Source organism: Arachis duranensis, chromosome 6 (genome assembly GCF_000817695.3).
Source record: "Arachis duranensis cultivar V14167 chromosome 6, aradu.V14167.gnm2.J7QH, whole genome shotgun sequence".
Taxonomy (NCBI): domain Eukaryota; kingdom Viridiplantae; phylum Streptophyta; class Magnoliopsida; order Fabales; family Fabaceae; genus Arachis; species Arachis duranensis.
Window position 1 is genome coordinate 34,641,002 of NC_029777.3, and position 6,152 is coordinate 34,647,153.

The following is a 6,152-nucleotide window of genomic DNA, read 5'->3' on the forward strand; positions in this document are numbered from 1 at the left end:
CTATCTAGGTTCAGTGTTTTAAGGGCCCAGGAGGCCTTGTGCTCCAGCTCTAATGGCAAGTGACAAGCCTTACCATATACCAGTTGATATGGGGACATCCCAATTGGTGTTTTGAAGGCTGTCCTGTATGCCCAAAGAGCATCATCTAGCTTCTTCGCCCAGTCCTTTCTTGATATCCCCACAGTCTTTTCCAGAATCCTTTTCAACTATCAGTTAGATATCTCTGTTTGCCCATTTGTTTGGGGATGATAAGGTGTGGCAACCTTATGCTTCACCCCATATCGCAGGAGTAGGACGTTCAATGGTCTATTGCAGAAATGGCTCCCTCCATCACTGATGAGGGCTCGTGGGACTCCAAACATGGTGAAGATATTCCTTCGAAAAAAGTTTATGACTACCTTGTTGTCATTAGTTGGGGCCGCCACTGCCTCCACCCACTTAGATACATAGTCTACTGCCACCAAAATAAACTTGTTTGAATATGAGGGAGGGAATGGTCCCATGAAATCGATTCCCCATACATCAAACAGTTCAAGCTTTAGAATGTATTGCTGTGGCATCTCATTTTTCTTGGGCAGGTTGCCAGCCCTTTGGCATTCGTTGCAGCTTCTCACTAATTCCTTAGCATCTTTGAAGATAGTGGGCCAGAAGACCCACATTGCAGCACCTTTGCGGCAGTTCTTTCTCCTCCAAAGTGACCTCCATAACTAGCACTATGGCAACTCCACAGGACCCTTCGTCCTTCTTCTTCTGAGATGCACCTCCTAAGGATTCCATCTGAGCATTTCTTAAAGAGATAGTGTTCATCCCAAATGAAATACTTGGCATCATTGATGAGTTTTCTTCTTTGATATTTGTTGATTCCAGGGGGTAAGTCACTGGCTGCTTTAAAATTGGCAATATCTGCAAACCATGGTGCTTTATGAATCATCATTAGCTGCTCATCTGGGAAGAATTCATTTACACTTGTATCATGGCCATCATCCTTCTCACACGGGATTCTGGATAGATGGTCAGCCACTTTGTTCTCCACACCCTTTTTGTCTCTAATTTCAATGTTGAACTCCTGCAACAATAAGATCCATCTGATTAGTCTTGGTTTTGACTCTTGTTTGGCAAATAGATATTTGAGTGCTGTGTGATCAGTGAAAACAATAACTTTAGAGCCAATAAGATATGATCTAAATTTGTTAAATGCAAAAACTATTGCCAGTAACTCCTTTTCGGTAGTGGTATAATTCCTTTGAGTATCATTAAGGACCTTGCTGGCATAGTATATGACATGCACCAAATTTTCTTTTCTCTATCCTAACACTACCCCAACTGTGAAATCAGATGCATCACACATCAGTTCGAATGGTAAATTCCAATCAGGTGGGGTGATGATAGGAGCTGAGGATAGCCTCTTTTTCAAGTTTTCAAATGCTAGCATGCATTTCTCATAAAAAAATAAATGGTGTATCAGACATCAGGAGATTGCTTAAGGGCTTGGCTATCTTTGAAAAATCTTTAATAAACCTTCTGTAGAAGCCATCATGTCCCAAAAAGCTCCTGATTGCCTTGACATCACTTGGTGGAGGTAACTTTTCAATTAGCTCCACCTTAGCTCTGTCTACCTCAATGCCTTGATTAGAAACTTTATGGCCAAGAACTATTCCATCTTTCACCATGAAATGACATTTTTTCCCAGTTCAAAACTAAATTGGTTTCTTGACATCTTTTCAATACCAAGGCAAGACGGTTTAGGCAATTAGGGAAGGAATCTCTAAATACTGAGAAGTCATCCATGAAAACTTCAATGAACTTCTCTATCATATCTGAAAAGATGGAGAGCATGCAGGTTGAAAAGTTGTGGGTGCATTACATAGCCCAAATGGCATGCGCCTGTAGGCAAACACTCCATATGGGCAGGTGAATGACGTTTTCTCTTGGTCTCTTGGATCAACCACTATTTGGTTATATCCTGAATAACCATCTAGAAAATAATAATATGCATGTCCCGCAAGTCTTTCCAACATTTGATCCATGAAGGGAAGTGAGAAATGATATTTTCTTGTGGCTTCATTGAGCTTCCTGTAGTCAATACACATTCTCCAGCCTGTGATGGTTCTTGTAGGGATTAGCTCATTCCTTTCGTTGGGCACCACGGTGATTCCTCCTTTCTTAAGAACTACTTGAACTGGACTGACCCATTGCCTATCTGAAATTGGATATATTACTCCTCCCTGCCACAATTTTATAACTTCTTTCTGCACTACTTCCTTCATTGCTGGATTTAACCTTCTTTGGGGCTGAATGGATGGTTTGGCACCTTATCCCAGGAGTATCTTATGCATGCATATGGCTGAACTGATTCCTTTCAAGTCAGCAAGTGTCCATCCAATGGCATCCTTATGCTTTCGTAAGACTTGAAGCAACTCTTCCTCTTGTTCTTGGCTGAGGGCTGAATTTATGATCACTGGATAACTTTTATTTTCTCCCAAGTATGCATACTTGAGAGTGGTTGGTAGTGCTTTAAGCTCCAGTTTGGGCACTTCTTTTCTTTCCTCCTTTTTCTTCTAGCATGCCTTGAACATGTATTTCAGTGGCTGCAGCTTCTTCGCTTGCTGCTAATTCTTCTTCTGTTGATGCTTCAAGTTCTTCTTCAAGAGTTTCTTGTACCAAAGCTTCTACGGAGTCCAACCTCATACATTCTCCCAACGAGTTGTGTGGGTAACTCATGGCCTTAAACACATTGAATGTCATTTTCTCCTCGTGTAATCTAAGGACAAGTTCACCCTTTTGGACATCAATAATGGCTCTGGCAGTGACTAAAAATGGTCTTCCCAGGATGATGGAAGTCTTAGCTCCTTCCTCCATGTCTAATACCACGAAATCTGCTGGAAAGATGAAGTCTCCCACCTTCACCAACAAATCTTCTACTATCCCATAGGGAAATTTGAATGATCTGTCTGCTAGTTACAGGGCCATTCTTGTTAGTTTGGCTTCCTCAATCTTCATTTTTTTCATCATTGCTAGAGACATTAGATTTATATTGGCTCTTAGATCACATAAAGCCTTTTCCACAGTGATTTCCCCAATGATACAAGGGATTTGGAAACTCCTAGGATCCTTCAATTTCTGGGGCAATTTGTGTTGGATTATGGCGCTGCATTCTTCCATGAGCACCACGCTCATTATTCTTCCAGCTTCTCTTTTTGGTCATCAATTCCTTCAAGAACTTGGCATAGAGTGGCATTTTCTCTATTGCTTCAGTAAAGGGTATGTTTATTTGTAGTTTGTTGAAGATTTCTAAGAATCTTGAGAATTGGTTGTCCTCTCCCCTCTTCTTTAATTGTAGCTGCTGGGGGTATGGAGCCTTTGAGAAGCATGGTTTGAGCACTTCTCCTTCTTGATGTGGCTTAGGGTTTGAGGGTTGAGCTTCCTCATGTCCTTTGTTTTTTTCATCCAATTTCTTCTCTGGTAGTTTCTTGTGGGTCTCTTTCAATTCCTTCCCACTTCTGAGGGTGATGGCTTGACATTCCTCCTTTGGTATTGAGTTAATATTGCTGCAATTATTGTGTCCAGGGGCTTGCTTGATTAAGAATTCAATCTGTGTTCCTAGTTTCTTGATGGCAGCATCTTGATTTTGCATGTTGGATTGCACTTCTTCTTGGAAAGCTTTACCATCTTTAATTTCCTTGCATATATTTTCAAGTAGAGCCTTAATATTTGATAATCTCTCCGCAGTTATTGATGATGGGTTGAGATTAGGTGGTTGAGAAGGTTGGTTAGATGGATGTTGGTAGGATCTCTGTGAGGTGTGTTGATGAGTTGCATTGTTGTTGGAGTTGAGGTTGTGGCGTCTCTGATCTTGCCCTTGGTCTTGTTAGTTTCCCCATCCAAAGTTAGGGTGATTTCTCCATCCAGAGTTGTAAGTTTTGGAGTATGGATCATGGACTTGTCTAGGTGAGTTTCCGACATAGTTAGCTTGCTCCCAGTCACCTTCTTCTCCTATGTTCGCTCCTTCTTGAGCTGATTATGAAGTGATGGCTGCTGCAACTTGGTTCTCCTTCACCTTCTTGGTAAGATCTGCTAGCTGCTTGGTGATCATCTTATTTTGAGCTAACAATGCATCCATGTGGTTCAGCTCCATTACTCCTCTGGTGTTACTTCTTTCGGAGGCAAAGAAGTAGTCATTTTCAGCAACTGTTTCAATGACATCTATGGCTTCTTCAATGGTTTTCTTCTTGTTTAGAGAGCCTCCTGATGAATGATCCACAGCCTTCTTTGACTCATAGGAAAGACCTTCATAGAAGATGTAAAGTTGAACCCATTCATTGAATATATCTGGTGGGCATCTTCTTGTTAGGTCTTTGAACCTCTCCCATGCTTCATAAAGAGTCTCACCATCTTGTTTCCAGAAAGTTTGCACCTCAGTTCTCAGCCTGTTGATCCTTTGAGGAGGGTAAAATCTTGTCAAAAACTTGTTCACCACATCTTCCCAATTTGTTAAGCTTTCCTTTGGGAAGGATTCAAGCCATTTGGATGCCTTGTCCCTGAGTGAAAAAGGGAACAAGAGCAACCTATAGACATTTGGATGGACTCCATTGGACTTCACAGTGTCACAAATTCTCAGGAAGGCACTTCCTCCAAATGAACAATTATTCTGAACAAGAGTGATGAGCTGGGGTTTTGAATGCAACTTCCACAGTTTCCTGGATTAGGATTGATATAGGAGCCTAGAACTCTCCTTTCTTGCCCAGCATGGTTTGCATGGCCTTCTCTAGCATGGTTATGAGCTTCTTCTTCATGATTGTTCTCCAAATTTTCTTCCATATTAGGTTTAAAGTATTCTTCCTCTTCCTCAGCACCAATAATTCTTTTTCCCTCTTGCTTCCCTTCTTAGTCTCCAAAGGGTCCTTTCAGGTTCTGAATCAAAGGATGTTAAAACTCCTTCTCTTTTCCCTGTCATACAACAGATAGATTGCACAACAGTACATAAAATGAAGAAACTATTCTTGTTAGAGTAATTATTAGTGTGAGTGATGCAACTTATCAAACAGCTAGTGGATTAGTGAGCAAAATTGTAATTGAAGGGGGTGAGGAAGAAATTAGAACAAACTAAAAGAAATTGACTGAATCAAATAAACAAAAAGAAAAATGCTCAATCTAGCGATCTTCAAACTTAATCATTGTTGATTCAAAACAATCCCCGACAACGGCGCCATAAACTTGATACATGGAAAGTTGTCTCTCAACAAATTTCCCTTCGGCAAGTATACCGAATTGTCGTCAAGTAAAACTCACAATAGAGTGAGGTCGAATCCCACAAGGATCGATTGGTCAAGCAACTTTAGTTAGAAGAATATGCTAGTTGAGCTAAACAGAATTTAGATTGAGAACTTGCAGAAATTTAAATGACTGGAAAGTAAATAACAGAAATTAAAGTACAGAATCTTAAATGGGGATTTGGGGTAATGAGCATGAAAATAAATGGCAGAAAGTAAAGAGAATGGGTAAGTTCAGAAGTGGGGTAATCATTGGGTTCAGGAGATGTTGCATTCTCCCGATCAAATTCATTCTCATCTGTTCCTCAATCAATGCATTCATTGATCTCCTTGGCAATCTTAAGTGATTAGATCCCAATTCCTTGGCAATCCAATCTCTCTAAGCTTGAACAATTGCCCAGATGAGAAAGCATTTCTAGCATGATCTCCTCATCCCTTTTCCAAGGCTCAAAGGAGATCCAATTATGGAGAGTTTCTTTTCCAAGACAACTAACCAATTGAATTAAGATCGAAAGCTTTCTAGTAAAATCAAGAGAAAAGAAAGAAGAAGAAGAATGAAAGCTATAATTGATCCATCAAATTACAACAAATCTCCCTAACCCAATGAAAAGGGTTTAGTTGTTCATAGCTCTAGAAATGAAAAATGGCAGAAAAGAAGAATCCATGCTAAAAGTGCAGAAAAGTAAATCTACAGAGAGTACTTCCCAAAAGTGTCGAGCCTCTTTATAGTTCAAAACTACTCCTATATATACTACTCCTCTTGATCTTCTAGTGAGTTCTTCAAGTCTTGGATGTGGGCTCTGGATCTTAAGTTGAAGCAGTTCTCATCTTTAGTGGGCCCAGCTTGCAGAGAAATATGAATTAGGCTTGGGTATTTAGTGA

At 40.4% G+C, this 6,152-nt stretch overlaps 1 non-coding gene across 1 annotated transcript; it reads left to right on the forward strand.

The window, feature by feature from the left end:
- Positions 1-4,322: 4,322 nt before the first annotated feature.
- On the forward strand, positions 4,323-4,429 carry LOC127739839 (small nucleolar RNA R71). The gene has a single exon (XR_008000581.1). It is a non-coding gene; the product is annotated as a small nucleolar RNA R71 (small nucleolar RNA).
- The last annotated feature ends 1,723 nt before the right edge of the window (positions 4,430-6,152 follow it).